Source organism: Chiloscyllium punctatum, chromosome 34 (assembly GCF_047496795.1).
Source record: "Chiloscyllium punctatum isolate Juve2018m chromosome 34, sChiPun1.3, whole genome shotgun sequence".
Taxonomy (NCBI): domain Eukaryota; kingdom Metazoa; phylum Chordata; class Chondrichthyes; order Orectolobiformes; family Hemiscylliidae; genus Chiloscyllium; species Chiloscyllium punctatum.
Window position 1 is genome coordinate 60358429 of NC_092772.1, and position 17763 is coordinate 60376191.

At 44.2% G+C, this 17763-nt stretch overlaps 1 long non-coding RNA gene across 1 annotated transcript; it reads right to left on the bottom strand.

Annotated features, from left to right (window-relative positions):
* Positions 1–200: 200 nt before the first annotated feature.
* Positions 201–8902, bottom strand: LOC140458901 (uncharacterized). The gene is made up of 2 exons (XR_011953729.1): positions 7980–8902; positions 201–2619 (listed from the first exon to the last, which is right to left on the bottom strand). It is a non-coding gene; the product is annotated as an uncharacterized lncRNA (long non-coding RNA).
* Between the last annotated feature and the right edge of the window lie 8861 nt (positions 8903–17763).

Genomic DNA, 17763 nt, shown 5'->3' on the forward strand with positions numbered 1-17763 from the left:
ACCCTGACTGTGTTTCAACCCCCCCCCCCCCCTGCCCGGGACTATGGGCAGCTGTTGAGGCCATAGCTCTGAGGTTGGCTGGTCCTTGAATTGGTGTTAGGCCGAAGCCAGCATGAAGATCCACCAAGAGCAGGTCAGTGCAACCAAACTGTGAGAAACAAAGCTCACACACTTCAATAATTTCAGTCCGAGACAAGATCTGAATCAATAGTGTCATTTATTTTACACTTGCAAGTGGGTGTGATGTCCCGTGTCTAAAAGGCAGAAGACATACACACACTAAATTCAATTCATACATAACATTTATATGATTTGATGTCTATTGTTTTACACTGCTCCCTCCCCTGCTTACATCGTCCACTTCCCTAAGACCGGCCCCCATTGCCCCTGTTTGCCTCTTGCCTTATCCGGCCTTGTCTGTGATAAAATGCTTATTTCTGGTCTCACAAGGCTGTTTGACCTTACCCTGCTATAGGTCATTGTTAGGCCTATCCTTTCTTCATCATTATCTACCCCCTTCATCTGTGCCTTTCCCGAGGCCGTTCTGATCCCTATGACCCTTTTAATTAGGGTTTGTTCCTGTGTTTTTGTAAAAGTGGGAAGCACATGTTTATACCTACTGTTTGTACAGGCGTATCTAGCTTAACTTCATCCCCTCACAACATCTTATCTACTTGCCCATAATGTCTACCTTCTGACATACAGTTTTAGCTAATACAAGAACAATTATATATTTCTTCCACATCGTTTCCATTCTTGTTGACTCAGCTCTTGACTAAAACAATTACCCACTGGTGTGAGTTCACCTCCTTTGTAAAATGGAATTGCAGAAGTAACACTAATCCGCCTATATCCCACAATTCCCCCTCTTTCTTTAATTACCATTTGTTAGCTTCTGCATTTTTCTTTTAGGGGCACCTGTTTCATCAAGGCTGTTTCAATCAGTCTTTGGGTGAGCCCTCGTATACAGGGTATGATATTTTTATTAATTGTTACCCACCAAAAGAGAGCTGACACAAAGCCTGCTGCAATCTGGTTACGAGCCTTAAATTCATCCGGTACTCCCCTAGGGACTCCTATCGAATCAAGATAAATCCTGTCATCGAAAGAAGTGTCTAACAGTAATCTCTTACCCCTTCCCTTTTTCCCTCCTATCTTTTCCTTCTCAAATGCCAGGGTAAATGGAATTGCCAATTGTACAATTGCACATATCCCTCTCCAATCCGGAGGTAGGGTGGGTCTCAATATTTTGCCTCCACAGTACCACCACAGATCCGCTCGGGGAACCTTTAATGCTGAGTAGTTCCCTCCCTTCTCCGTTTCGGTGACATTCTTAATCTCTGTACATAATTTCAGCTCCCCCAAATCTTTCGACCGACTTGTACCTCGTCTACGCACACACGATGTGTGATTTCCAACTGCGGCAGAAAACAGGGGGAGAACGTTTACATCTTTCTTCTCCAAAGGAGGGAACATCAGTGATAGGGAGGTTCAGTTCCTATCATTCCATGCAGTCTCATCCTGATACAGGGCTATCATACATTTCATGCCCTTCCTGTCTCGCTTCCACCCGAGCGGAAAGGGAACCACCTGGGCCACTGGCCTACCGGAGGCACATGCATAGCAATTGCTTTTGTTCAGACTTTTCACAGTATACTTTACCCATTCAACCCAGGCATTTGCATCCCCGCACCCAGTTTCTATTTCAATGGTCTGTTTCAAGTCCTTTACCTCTATAAATTTTACTACTTTAGGATCATCGGGAGGGGTGAAAGATTACCCAGTAGTTCTACCCGTTTTCCCTGTCCTACACTAATTCAAAAACAATAGCCCAAGAAATCCTTCCCATTTGCTTTCATTTCTATCCCAAACATTTCATTTCATTGTATCTCATAGGTGCGCCCCCCCCCAGGATTGTTTCGTGCCATGTGGTTTTCCTTATTGTTAGGTATATTGGGTTACACTTTTTATCAGGGCAATCGCGAGCTGGTCGGAAGGGGGCCCGGTGTACTGTGACGAGACCATTATACTAAGTACCATCCCCAAGGCCATCCCCATAGGACTTAAGATGTATCTCAGAGCTGCGATACTGTCTCTGATTATCTACGTCCCCACAATTTACTAAGCTACATACATCAGCCTCTATTACTTGTGGGTTATCAGATTCAGGAACCGTTAATAATACATATGAAAATGATATTTGATGAAATGCCAATACTAAAAGGGCTAGTATCATAATTCTAGCAGCATTCCCAGTATTCTAACCATCATGCTGAATATACAATCTTACCGAAATAATCCCGCGCTCGCGTCGCCACTGTATAATTAGTTACTCAAAGTCTCTTTAGCCTGAGTTTCAGCGAATCTTGCGTTGATTCAGCTGTCCAGACTTCTTCCTCAACTGGAGGGTCCACTGGCCCTTTGATCCGAGTGTAGTGAGTCCAGCCTTTCTCCGCTGTCCTTATTGCCGTTTCGGTAGTCAAAAGAGCCTGATACGGCCCTTCCCAGTCCGGCTGTAATTTAGTCTCTGTCCATGATTTTACTAAGATCCAATCGCCCGGCCGGATGGAATGAACGGTGAATTCAAGGGGTGGAGTCTGTGCCAATAAACCCTGTTTCCTTAGGAAAGACAAAGAGGAGGACAAACCCAGTATGTACTTCTTTAAAAACAAATCTTTAGTTTCGGGAATTGGCAATTCTCCATTCGTTCCCAAGTAAGGTAATCCAAATAAGATTTCATAGGGGGATAGTCCCAAGTCTTTCCTTGGGGCTGTTCGTACTCGCAAGAGAGCTATAGGTAAACATTTGGTCCAAGGGAGTCTAGTTTCTATTATCAATTTAGAGAGCTGTCATTTGAGTGTTTGGTTCATTCTCTCAACCCTTCCCGATGATGGCGGGTGCCACGGAGTATGGAACTCCCAGGAAATTCCCAACCCTTTCATTACCCCCTATAACACTTTAGAGGTAAAGTCAGTTCCTTGATCGGAATCAATATGGTTCACGAGCCCATATCGGGGAATTATGTGCTCCAATATTGTTTTAGACACTCCACTTGCAGTGGCGGTAGCTAGGGGGTATGCCTCAACCCAACCAGATAAATGATCTACTATGACCAACATATATTTTAGTCTGCCTACCCTGGGGAGTTCAGTATAATCTACTTGTATACTCTGGAAAGGTCTCAATCCTGGGTCTCTTCCTCCCGGGGTCTGTTTTCTCAAGACTTTCTTATTTATCTTTTTGCATATGATACATCCCTCACATATTTGTTTAGCAATTGTATATATTCCTTTACATCCATATTCCCTAAGAACTAAATCACACATTGCTTGTACTCCCCAATGGCTGCCTTGGTGTAGGACAGCCATAATCTCTCACATCATCATTTTGTTTAACATTTCCCTTCCATCAGGTAACATCCAATGCCCGTCTGCTGTTTTTACAGCTCCTAAATCTCTCAATTCATTTTCTTCGCTTTCAGTAAATATAGGAGCTTCCCGAGGACCTGGAACAGTAGGTATTAGGGAATGAATCACCACTTCTTGTGGGTTCAGGGCTGCTTCCTTAGCCACCTCATCGGCTAATCTATTCCCCCTAACTTCTAGTTCATTTCCTTTCTGATGACCATTTACATGCACTACTGCTATTTCTCGGGGAAGTAATAGGGACTCCAAGACCCGTTTAATCAATTCTTCATGTACTAATTCTTTCCCTCGGCTGTTGATCAGCCCTCGTTCCTGCCATATCTTGCCGAAAGTGTGCACAACACCAAATGCATATTTAGAGTCAGTGTATACTGTTCCCTCTTTATTCTCTAATGCTCTAAGGGCTCTTTCCAATGCATAGAGTTCACAAGTCTGAGCTGACCACCCATTTGGCAACCGTCCTGCCTCCACCACACTACTGTTTGTCCCGTCTACGACTGCATACCCATTATATCTTTTCCCTTCAATCACCCGGGATGATCTGTCTATAAAAAGTCTAACCCCTGCATGAAATGGAACATCTCTGAGGTCCATGCGGACCTTAGTTTGGTATTCTATAATGTCAAGGCAATCGTGCCCTGGATTCTGAGGAGAGTCTCCTTCCCCTTTCCAAAGAAAGGCAGCTGGATTTAAACAATTGTCAGTGACCAACACTAGATCATCCTTTTCTATTAATATTGCCTCATATTTCAGAATCCGCGAGTCTGTCAACCATCGCCCAGCTTTTTGGTTTAGGATTGTTCTCACTTGGTGTGGAGTGCTTACTATTAGGGCTCCCCCAAATGTAAGCTTTCTGCTTTCCTCCACCAACAGTGCAGTGGCAGCCACAGCCTGCACACACTCAGGCCACCCCCGGGATACTGGATCCAGTAGCTTCGAAAGATATGCTACTGGTTGTCTCATTCCTCCCCACCTCTGGGTCAATACTCCCAAAGCCGCTCCCTTATCCACGGTAACAAAGAGGTGGAAAGGTTTATCTAGAGAAGGTAAGGCTAACACGGGGGCATGGATCAAATCTCTTTTGAGTTTCTCAACTAGTTCTTTTTCCTCATCATCCCAACTTAAACATTTGGGTTCCCCCTCTAATAGTTTGAGATATAATTTCTTAGTCTTCAGTGCATAGGAATCAATCCACAATCTGCAATAACCCGTTAGACCTAAAAATTTGCGTAACTCCCTTTTAGTGCTGGGCAGTGGCATTCCCACTATTCCCTCTATCCGTTCCGGGCTTATCTTTCGCTTTCCCTCACTAACTAAATGTCCCAAGTACTTCACTTCTCGCTCCACATATTGTGGTTTGTTTTTAGATACCCTCAGTCCCTGCTGACCCAGGAAATTCAATAATTTGTTAGTGGCTTCTACTACTCTTTCTCTTCTTTTTCCTGTTACTAAGAGGTCGTCTACATACTGCAACAGGGTAGTCCCCTTGGGGCTACTAAATTTCTCCAATACTTGTTCTAACATCTGTCCAAATAAATACGGGGATTCCGTAAACCCCTGGGGAAGCACAGTACACTGGTATTGCTGTTGCTGTCCTGTCTTAGGGTCTTCCCACTCAAAGGCAAACAAATTCCTACCTTCCTCTGCCAAGGGACAAGCCCAAAAGGCATCCTTTAAATCTATCACACTAAACCATTTGTGGTCATGAGGGATCTTACTTAATAACGTAGAGGGGTTTGGCACCCTGGGTGCCTGATCTGTACTATTCGATTTAATGTTCTCAAATCCTGCACCAATCGATAAGTTCCATCGGATTTCCACACTGGTAGTATTGGGGTATTATAAGGAGACATACATGGCTCCAACAATCCATCTCTAATCAATCCTTCAATTACTGGCTGCAGTCCTCGTTTACCTTCTGTGGAAATGGGATATTGTCACTCACAGACAACGTCCCCTTTCCTTTTTAAATTTATTTCAAGGGTGGGGGGGGATCTGTAGTTTTCCACAATTCCCTTCCCTAGCCCATACAATAGGGTCTATCTCTCTCTCCACATCCTCTGTTAACATTGCCTTTTGTACAACTAATTCTTTTTCCTGAATTCCAATCTCCAGTCCTAAGAGGATAATTAAATCTCTCCCTAATAAGTTACTTCCTATATCAGGGATATACAACAATTCCCCTTTGACCCTATCCTTAGGACCTTCTATCATCATAGGTTCAAATACTGGAACAGTAAATCCTTCCCCTTTTTACCCCCGAAACAGTAATTGACCGTGTTGACATTCCTACTTTCTTTGGTTTAAAATTCAGTGATGACCGTGCTGCCCCCGTATCTACTAGGAAGACGACCTCTTCCCTATAGGGTCCCACCTTCAGGTTTATCAAGGGTTCCTGGTGGGTCCCCGGGGGCAGGAACCCCAGACACCCCTATTCTTCATCAAAATTCATAAGCGGAATTGCCCTCTCTTCCCTTTGTACATCAGGACACTCCCGCTTAAAATGCCCTATCTTTCCGCAATAATAACATCCTGCCTGTGGAGTCTTCCAGCTCTGCCCCTGTCGCTCGAACCCTCTATCAAATACTCCCCCTTGTCCTCTCTGTCCGACATGCTGCCACCCGCCCCTCCGGTTGGTCACTATTGGTTCTACTCTTTTCTTAACTACCTCATCAACCGTAGCTACCATCATTTTCACCTTCTGTTTCTGTCTCTCATCCTCTCTCTTTACAAACACTTTCTGTGCCTCTCTTAACAATTCATCTAATGGCTTTTCACTCCACCCTTCTATCTTCTGTATCTTTCTCTGTATGTCTGGCCATTCCTTTGTCACAAAAATGTACTTTCAAAAGACCCTGTGCCACTGGGTTCTCAGGGTTCATTCCAGAATATTTCCACATTGAGTCTCTTAATCTCTGCAAAAAAAAAAGCTGAAGGAGTCTCATCTTTCTCCTGTCTAACTCCTGTCTAACTTTAGTCAAATTCTGTGACTTGGAACTGCCTCTCTTATACCTTTTAGAATCAGGTCTTTCAATTCCCTCATTTCTTCTCTATGCTCCGGATTTTGATTTTCCCACTGGGGGTCTCTGAGGGGAAACTTCACCTCTCCCTGTCCAGCATCCCCATCTCCAATCGGATGTTCCCTGTCTCATATTTTAATGGCTGCTCCCCATATAAGTCCCCTTTCTTCCCCAGTAAATAATATATTCAAAATAGACATTAACTCAGCCCAGGTATACAGACTGGGCCCCAAAAATTGATCAATTTGTTCAGACAACCCTACCGGATCCTCAACCAGGACCTTCATTTCTTTTTTAAATGTTCTGACCTCCCCACTGCTGAGGGGGGCACTTACAAACCCAATCTCTTTATCCCCTATTGGTACCTCCCGAAGGGGATAAGTCGTTATGTTCTTCCCTTTTTCTTTTTTTTTAAAGAAATATTGCAATATTTCTAGCTCCCCATAACTTCAGACACCAATTCATCAATTCATGCTTGACTAACTTTAAAGCCTGTTCCAAATTTGTAAATATATTTATATATTTACGTTCATTTATTCAGTATTTAATATTCAAAATGTAAAATGCATACAGTTCTCAATTTTGAAATCCACTGTAATCACCCAGTTTTAGTCCCTTAATTTAAATCCAAAATTAGTTTTCTTAAGTAGTGCTGACCAATCATTGCTCAATTACAATACTATAGGTCGTGAAATAATCAGAGCTGCCTTAAAATTATTTGTCGATTCAAGTTTAAAAAAAAACTTCTAATGCATGAACCATGGCCGAATCCAAGGTCACAGATATTAACCATAGGATCTTGTTTTTACTACAATCTAATGTTGAACTGAAACTTCAACTGTCCTCCATAAATCGCTTTCATGTAAAGATAAAAGAGATTAGTTAGAAACTGATAGTAAGGCAGTCATGACCTGTAAGAAGAACAGGAGTTATCATTCTTTTTTTTTTCATAATCTCTATAGAATCCTTAACCTTAAAATAAATCATGTTAAGTTTCCATAATAAAAATCAGATTCAAAACAGTCCCGGAACTCAAGCTCCAGGGAATAAAACGCAAACATTCAATCACCAACAAACAAATGTGCATTCAAACCAAATCACAAAGTGTTAAACTTTCTACCAGCTGTACAGCTCTTATCATTCTCTCTCTCTCTCTCTCTCTCTCTCTCACTCATTGACAAATAAATTCAGATATTTACAAACCCAGTCTTTGTCCGACCTGAATCTTTGGCCAAAAGAGGCGGGACGAAGAATGGATTCCTTAGTCCATATGAAGCAACAATATTTAATCATCTTTTTCCCCTGTACAAGTATTATTTTGCCAATTCCACAACATCCTCCCCAAAGAACTTTCTGGAGGTATGTTGTAATGGACCCCGCCTCCAATTCCATTGCTTTTTCCTTCTTTTGTTTTCCCGGAGGCTTTTTCCTTACCCACGGCACAACCCATATTGAGTTCCTTCGTTAGTCCCTTATTAACTACTAAAACTCAATCCCGGCCACCAAAGCAATACTTAAAAGTCAGGTTTCTTACCTTGGTCTGTGCACAGAGTTGCCTGGCCTCTTTGTGCCGTATTGTCTATCGAGCTCCTATCACTGTCTGATTCAGATGTCTCTCTTGTGGGATTCGTACCAGTCGCCCAAGGGAGCAGACCAAACCAGGACACGAGACCGCTCCTCAATGGGGAACGGGACGCGTCTTCCCAGTGTCCAAGGCCAGCCACTCCCCCCGGTGATGGAAGAAAATCCCGGACAGCCCCCAATTGTGAGAAACAAAGCTCACACACTTCAATAATTTCAGTCCGAGACAAGATCTGAATCAATAGTGTCATTTATTTTACACTTGCAAGTGGGTGTGATGTCCCGTGTCTAAAAGGCAGAAGACATACACACACTAAATTCAATTCATACATAACATTTATATGATTTGATGTCTATTGTTTTACACTGCTCCCTCCCCTGCTTACATCGTCCACTTCCCTAAGACCGGCCCCCATTACCCCTGTTTGCCTCTTGCCTTATCCGGCCTTGTCTGTGATAAAATGCTTATTTCTGGTCTCACAAGGCTGTTTGACCTTACCCTGCTATAGGTCATTGTTAGGCCTATCCTTTCTTCATCATTATCTACCCCCTTCATCTGTGCCTTTCCCGAGGCCGTTCTGATCCCTATGACCCTTTTAATTGGGGTTTGTTCCTGTGTTTTTGTAAAAGTGGGAAGCACATGTTTATACCTACTGTTTGTACAGGCGTATCTAGCTTAACTTCATCCCCTCACAACATCTTATCTACTTGCCCATAATGTCTACCTTCTGACATACAGTTTTAGCTAATACAAGAACAATTATATATTTCTTCCACATCGTTTCCATTCTTGTTGACTCAGCTCTTGACTAAAACAATTACCCACTGGTGTGAGTTCACCTCCTTTGTAAAATGGAATTGCAGAAGTAACACTAATCCACCTATATCCCACAAAACGATCCTCCAACGTCCAATCACGATCCAGCGATGATCTCTTCACTCGCTCTGATGACTCGCAACTCGACCCCCATCCTGATAAGAACAGACATTTAATCATAGCCAAAAGGCCGAGAAGCGGAGTGTTGCTGAACCAAGAGACCTTGGCATGCAGCTTTATAGCTCCTGGATAGTGGAGTCACAAGCAGATAGGATAGTGAAGAAGGCATTTGGCATGCTGACCATTATTGGTCAGAGGATAGGAGTATTGAATAAAGGAGTTGGGAGGTCACATTGCAGCTGTACAGGACATTGGTTCGGCCACTTTTGGAATATTGTGTGCAATTCTGGATGATGTCGCAGTCAGAAATGTGAAGGACAGGCATTCCCCAAGCAGAGACGCAGAGTTCAACTCAGTTCAAACTGTCTCCATCAAACGTATCCCACACCCAGACACAAACAACCTCTCGACTGTGCTACAACAGGGTCGGTATATCACTGGCTCTGTATTCTCAACAGGAACTGTACTCTTCCACAAATTCAGCACTGAGTTCTTTGTTTGATTCTCTCTGTTCTACTGTCATTCTCTGATGGATTCCTGGATTTGAATGTCCTCATGAACAGACGATCTAACAGCCATGTCCTGCTCCTAAACACAGTGTCTGATTTCATTGCGGTGTGTGATACAGGAGTCCCTTGGTGTCGGTCTCTCTCGGGTACAATCTCACTATCGCTCTCTTGCACACAATCTCTCTCTCTCTATTTCTCCCTCTTTCTCTCTCTTTCTCCCTCTCCCATAAATGATCTTGCTTTCGTCCTTGTGTCTAAACGAACCAAGGGACATGAGGGGGAGAATGGGATTAGAGAATTGCGCTCGATGATCACACTCACTCTCTCACACTCTCTCACAGTCTCTCCTGCACGTACTATCACACATGCTAGTGACTCTGTGTGTGTGTCTGTGTGTGTGTGTGTGACCGTGTGTGTGTGTGTGTGTGCGTGAGTGACCTTGTGTCTATGTGTGTTAGTGTCAGTGTCACTAGGGCCCTGTATTATTGGTTAATTAAAACTTTTCATCTGGTACTTATTATGACATGAAAAATGACTTTCAGGATCCCAATTTGGAGAACACCTTATGATTTGCCAGTTAATCCCAAGGGATGGGAGATGAGAAGTGAGGAAGCCTTCCTGGGATTGTACAGGGATCATGGACACCATGAACCAACTCAAAAAAACTAACAGGTGGATGTGGCAGTTTGCAGATCCTCTGGGATGGGATAGATAAAAGAGACAAACACACTGACCAAGGGATAGGGTTTGTGAGAAGGATATTTCGATGCAGAGATGGTAAGTGAGTCAGTAAAACATTGTCTGATTCTGAAATCTAATCAAGAAGTTTGGAGGTGGTTTATATAAAGAATAACAGGTACCTGGGAGTGAGTTACAGACTGGAATTTAATGAAGGGGTTCGAGGTGGTTTATATCGGGTATAACAGGTACCTGGGAGTGAGCTACAGACTGGAATTTTGCATGGACAATCTGCCCTGATGTGCACATCTTTGGACTGTGGGAGGAAAGTGGAGCCTTTTCTGCAAACACCTGCAGTTTGTCTCTATTTGATGTTTAAACTTCCTGCACAATTCCCATGTGTCAGGAGGTCTCTGCTGGTGAATGCACCAGTTACAGACTGGAATCTATTCGAGGAGTTTGGGGTAGTTTATATATTGTACAACAGGTACCTGGGAGTGAGTTACAGACTGCAATCTAATCAAGGGGTTTGAGGTGGTTTACATATGGAATAACAAGTGCCTGGGAGTGGGTTTCACACTGGAATCTAATCGAGGAGTTTGGGGTGGGCTATATCTGGTATAACAGGTACCTGGGAGTGAGTTACCGACTGGAATCTAATCGAGGAGTTTGGGGTGGGCTATATCTGATATAACAGGTACCTGGGAGTGAGTTACCGACTGGAATCTAATCGAGGAGTTTGGGGTGGGCTATATCTGGTATAACAGGTACCTGGGAGTGAGTTACCGACTGGAATCTAATCGAGGAGTTTGGGATGGGTTATATCTGGTATAACAGGTACCTGGGAGTGAGTTACCGACTGGAATCTAATCGAGGAGTTTGGGGTGGGTTATATCTGGTATAACAGGTACCTGGGAGTGAGTTACCGACTGGAATCTAATCGAGGAGTTTGGGGTGGGTTATATCTGGTATAACACGTACCTGGGAGTGAGTTACCGACTGGAATCTAATCAATGGGATTGAAATGGTAGACAATCTGTGACTGTGTGGAGTTTGCACATTCTCCCCGTGTCTGTGTGGGTTTCCTCCAGGTGCTCTGGTTTCCTCCCACAATCCAATGATGTGCAGATTAGGGTGGATTAGCCATGGTAAATTGCCCCACACTGTCCAGGATGTGCAGATTAGGGTGGATTAGCCATGGTAAATTGCCCCACACTGTCCAGGATGTGCAGATTAGGTAGATTGGCCATGGTAAATTGCCCCACACTGTCCAGGATGTGCAGATTAGGGTGTATTGGCCATGGTAAATTCCCCCACACTGTCCATGCTAAATTGGCCATCGTGTCTAGGGATGTGCAAACTAGGTGGATTAGCCATTGTAAATACAGGGTTACAGGGATACTGCAGCAGGGCTGGGTCTAGGTGGGATGCTCTTCGGAGAGTCAGTGTGGGACTCAATGGGCCGAATGTCGTCTTTCTGCACTGTAAGGGTTCAATGATATATCAGTGTGTAACCATTGATTGGTTAGCAAACTGATTCCAGGATGGGAATGGGTATTGGTGTCCCTGTCTGAGTGTAAATAACTACTTGTTGGACACTTCAGTGTCTTTGGGGGTAATTGAGGATTGAGTGCAACATCAGAGATATCCCAAAAATAAATGAAAACAGAACAGACTTACCGTGAGCAATACACAAACAGATAATGGTGAAAGCAAGAACCAACTTCATTGTCAAGCTGAACGATTGATCGGATTTTGCTGCCTCGATACGGGGAAGCACATTCACAAACACTGACTCAGATACCAGTTTGTCAATCATACCTTGCTCAATGCCCCTGCTCATGGTCAAATACCAATTTCCAGATTCCGTTAGTTAGATTCACAGTTGGTGAGCAATAATTGTGGAAGTTTCAGATTTATTTTGAAGTAATAGTCTCAATAAGTGTTGAGCCCTTGATTCTGTCAACACAGTTTTGGTCCCCGCACTGACAGAAGGATGTGAATGCGTTAGACGTAGCTCAGTGAAGGCTTACTCAACTCATACCTAGAATGAGTGGTTCGCCTTATGAGGATAGGCAAGGTAGGCTGGGTCTGTATCCTCTGGAGTTTAGAGCCATAGAGTTGCAGACTCTTTGGTCCAACTCATCCTTGCTGACCAGATATCCCATGGTCCTGTAGTCCCATTTTCCAGCATTTGCCCCATCTCCCTCACAATTCTTCATATTCATGGACCCATCCCGATGCCACTTAAATGTTGAAATGTTACCCACCTACAACACTTCCTCTGGCTGCTCGTTCCATTCCTGCACCACCTTCACCATGAAACAGTTACCCATGAAGTCCCTTTTATATCTTTCCTCTCTCACTTTAAACCTATTCCCTCTGGTTTAGACTCCCCTGCCCTGGTATAAAGATCTTGACCACTCACCCAATGCATGCCCCTCATGATCCCATGGACCTCTATAAGGTCAACCCCCTGCCTCCATCGCTCCAAGAAAAAAAGCCACAACCAATTCAGCCTCTCCCAATGGTCAGAAGTGAATCATTTCAAACAGGAATCTTGATCAGATGGGCCGAAGAGCTGAGAGGTACCAGATGGAGTTTAATTTAGATCAATGTGTGGTGCTGCATTTTGGGAAAGCAAATTTTAACAGGACTTATAAACTTCATGGTAAGTTCTTGGGGAGTGTTGCTGAACAAAGAGACCTTGGAATGCAGGTTCATAACTCCTTGAAAATGGAGTTGCAGGTAGATAGGATAGTGAAGAAGGCATTTGGTATGCTTTCCTTTATTGGTCAGAGTACTGAGTGCAGAATTTGGGATGTCATGTTGCTGCTGTACAGGACATTGGTTTGGCCACTTTTGGAATATTGTGTGCAATTCTGGTCTCCTTCCTATCAGAAGGATATTGTGACACTTGAAAGGTTTCAGAAAAGATTTATAAGGATGTTGCCAGGGTTGGAGGACTTGAGCTGCAGGGAGAAGTTGAATAGTCTGGGGCTGTTTACCCTGCAGCGTCAGAGGCTGAGGGGTGATCTTGTCGAGGTTTGTAAAATCATGAGGGGCGTGGATAGGATAAACAGACAAAGCCTCTTCCCTGGGGTTGGGGAGTCCAGAACTAGAGGGCATCGGATCAGAGTGAAGGGGAAAGATATAAAAGAGACCTGAGGGGCAGCGTTTTCACGCAGAGGGTGGTATGTGTATGGAATGAGCTGCCAGAAGAAATGGTGGAGTCTAGTGCGATTGCAACATTTAAAAGGCATCTGGATGGGTTTATGAATAGGAAGGGTTTGGAGGGATGTGGGCCGGGTGCTGGCAGGTAGGACGAGATTGGGTTGGCATTTCTGGTCGGCATGGACAAGTCAGACCGAAAGGTCTGTACATCTGTTTGAACGTATGACTCAATATAACGTCCTGAGGAGACCTGACAGGGTGAGTGTAGAAAGGATGTTTCCTCTTGTGGGAGAATCTAGATCTCGGGGGTCACGGTTTGAAAATCAGTGAGCAACTGCTTGAAACAGAGATGGGAAAACATTTTTTCTCTCAGAGAGTGAGTGTCTTTGAAATTCCCTTCCTTAACAAGCAGTGGATGCAGAATCTTCAAATATTTTTAAGGCTAAAGTAGATAGTTTCTTAATGACCAAGAGTGGGTGGGATTATTGGGGAAGGTACAGGAATGTAGAGTTGATGTTAAAATCAGATCTGCTGTGATCTTTGTGGAAGGCAGAACAAACGTGAAGGGCCATGTGGCCAACATTTGTTCCTTCTTTGTTGTGGCCAACATTTGTTCCTTCTTTGGATGTTCTTCCTGATGTGCGATTCTCTGTCAGGAATGTGTTGATCTGCAAATCAGCTCTTGAATATCTCAGAGCCTGAATGGTAAATTCTCTATTAATTATTTGACACAAACATCCCACTCGGAATTTTTCATTGGCAATACCAGTGTTTATCACCCATTCCTAATGTGATGAAGGGCTGTTAAAAATCAACCACATTGTCGTGGGACTGTAAATGTAAGGTGTTGCACTTTGGTCAGGCCAATCAGTGCAGGACCTACGCACTTAATGACAGGGGAGAAAGTGAGGACTGCAGATGTGGAGATCAGAGCTGAAAATGTGTTGCTGGAAAAGCGCAGCAGGTCAGGCAGCATCCAAGGAACAAGAGAATCGAACAGGATTCCTGAAGAAGGGCTGATGCCCGAAACGTCGATTCTCCTGTTCCTTGGATGCTGCCTGACCTGCTGCACTTAATGATAGGGCCCTGCAAGTGTTGCTGAAAGAGAGACCTCGGGGTACAAGTTCATTGTTCATTGAAGGTGGAGTCGCAGGTAGACAGAGTGGTGAAGAAGGCGTTAGGTACGCTTGTCTTGAAAGGTCAGTGCATTGAGTATAGGAGTTGTGATGTCATACTCTGACAGTACAGGACATTGCTTTGGCCATTTTTGTAATACTGCACATTAATCTAATGTCCCTGCTTTCAGAGAGATGTCACTACACTTGAAATGATGCAGAAAATACTCACAAGGATGTTGCCAGGGTTGGAGGTTTTGAGCTACAGGGAGAGGCTAAATGGGCTGGGGCTGCTTTCTTTGGAGCATCGGAGGCTGAGGGGTGACGTTAAAGTTTATAAAATCATGTGGGTCGTGAACAGGGTGAAGAGCCAAGATCTTTTTCCCAGGTTAGGGGAGTCCAAAACTAGATGGCAAAGCTTTAAGGTGAGAGGGGAAAGATTTGAAAGGGACTCAAGGGGCAGCTTTATCATGTGTGTAGAATGAGCTGCCAGAGGGGGTGTTGGAGGCTGGTGCAATTGCAGCATTTAAAAGGGTGCGTCCATGAATAGGAAGGGTTTAGAGAGATATGGTCCAAATGTTGGGAAATAGGAATACATTAAATTAGGACATCTAGTCGGGATGGAAGAGTTGCAGCAAAGGATCTGTTTCCGTGCTGCACAATTCCATGACTGGATGAATGGTGGTATGGTTCCAAGTCAGTGTGTTGAGTGTCTTGCAGTTGAGCTTATAGCTTATTGTATGCGAATTCTTTTGCTTCCCCTGACTGTCTCGGTTATGGGTTGGAAGGTTTTTCCTCAGGACTCTTGCTTTGGTACTGCATTGCATCTTGTCCCTGTGCTGTTGCAGGCATGTTAGATGGGTCCATGACCACTGCAATATCCTGTGCCTTCCGTCATTCCTTGAAGTCACATGGACTGAATTGAATTGGCTAATGGCTGATGTTCATGATGCTGGGAATCTCATGGGGGAGACCGAGATGGATCACCCACTTGGCACTTCTAGCTGAAGGTGTTGCAGATGCTTCAGCCTTATCTTTTGGACCTGATGGGTTGGGATCCTCCAGTCAGTGAGGTTGGAGGTTAATGATGTCGTCCAATTAATGATTTAATTGCCCACCACCAGTCACAATGGAATGTGGAACGACTGTGTAGGATTACTTATCCCTGCCTATTGCAAGTTGATCTCCTACCATTGAGCAACCCTGTGTTGTGACATTAGTAAATTAACTCCTTGTTTGGGAATGTTTGGTGTTGTTCCATTGTAGCCCTCCTACACTGCTCATTTGACCAGATTTGATAACCCCAACACGGTTAGTTCTTCTATCACGCGATGGTTGCATTAGGCATCCTGCCAAGGAATGGTGATTCGGAATTGATAAGAGTTTGATACATCATCACTATACATGTGTAATGTTTGTATGAATATCGAATTCTCTCCACAGTTTCAAGATCAGATCATCAAAACTTGAAAAAACACAGTAAGCATTGCAGAAACTCAGCAGGTCTGGCAGCATCTGTGGAGAGAGAAACACCATTAACACTGAATCTAATGTGACTCATCTTCACAACATCAAACACTGACCAATTTGACAAACCTTTGAAGTTTAGAAGGGATTTGGTGCTCCACAGTGTCACTACCGTCTGAAGGGAGCTGTGGCGTGAGGAAGGGCTTCACCAAGAATCCCGTGGGATCCCGTGGGATCTGTCTTGACAACATCTCCTACCTGAGGCATTGTGGGAATTGTTTCTTCATGTGATTTATCTGTTACATGTGTTTGCCTTGGGTGTCTTAAAATGCATAAAAGTGGTTAAACCCCCACGACCTGATCAGGTGGGCTCGAGAACTCTGTGGGAAGGCAAGGAATTGAACCCAGGTCCCTCGTGCTGTGAACCATCAATGCCAACCACTGAGCCACCGTGCCACCATTTGGATGTCGTTGTGATTGCACCAGATGGGGTACGGAGGAGATTCCCCAAGATGTTGGCTGGCATGGAGCAGTTCAGTGATGAAGTTTGGGTTGTTTTCTTTGGAGCAGGGAGGATCGAGGAGGGACCTGATAGAGGTGTATAAGAGTGTGATGGGCACGGACAGCTTGGATATGAAGCAACAGTTCCCCATAATCACAGGGTCAATAACAGGGGGGGGCTCATTTTAATGAGAAATGCAGGAGGATGAGAGGGGCTTTGAGGGGCACTATCATCCAGAGTGTGGTGGGAATCTGGAATGTACTACCGAAGAGGGTATTGATCTCATAATCTTTAAAAAACACTTGAAGGAGCAGTTGAAATGTCAAGGCTGTGGGTCTAATGCAGGGAAGAGGGGCTGGTGTACACAGTGGTGTTCTACTGGGAAGGCTGATACCAAGTAGAGTCATAGAGTCAGAGAAATGTCCACCTGCCAGCACCCGGCCCATATCTCTCCAAACCCTTCCTGTTCCTATACCCATCCAGATGCCTTTTAAATGTTGCAATTGTACCAGCCTCCAACACTTCCTCTGGCAGCTCATTCCATACATGTACCACCCTCAGTGTGAAAGAGTTGCACCCTAGGTCTCTTTTCAATCTTTCCCCTCTCACCCTAAACCTATGCTCCTCTAGTTCTGGACTCCCTCACCCCAGGGAAGAGACATTGTCTATTTATCCTAACCATGCCCCTCATGATTATATAAACCTTTATCAGGTCACCCCTCAGCCTTCGACGCTCCTGAGAAAACAGCCCTAGCCTATTCATCCTCTCCTGAAGCTCAAATCCTCCATCCCTGGCAAGTTTCACAACATCCTTCCGATAGGAAGGCGACCCGAATTGCACGCAATATTCCAAAAATGGCCTAACCAATGCCTGATGCAGAATACTCATTTAATATCTTCCCCCATCTCCTGCAGTTCCACACGTGGGCTCTCTTGCTGATCTTGATGGGATGCTGTTCTCTCCCTCGTTATCCTTTTGTCCTTCATATATTCATAATATCTCTTTGAATTCTCCTTAATTCTATTTGCCTCAGCTATCTCATGTCCCCTTTTTGCCCTCCTGATTTCCCTCTTAAGTATGCTCCTACTGCCTTTATACTCTTTTACAATTGACTCAATCTCTGCTGTCTACCATGGACACGTTTCCGTCTTTTTCTATACCAAAGCCTCAATTTCTCTCATCACCCATCATTCACTACATCTACTAGCCTTGCCTCTCACCCTAACAGGAATATGTTGTCTCTGGACTCTCAAAATCACATTTCTGAAGGCTTCTCATTTTCCAACCTTCCCTTTACCTTTGAACATCTATCCCCACTCAACTTTTGAACGTTCTTGCCTAATACCGTTAAATT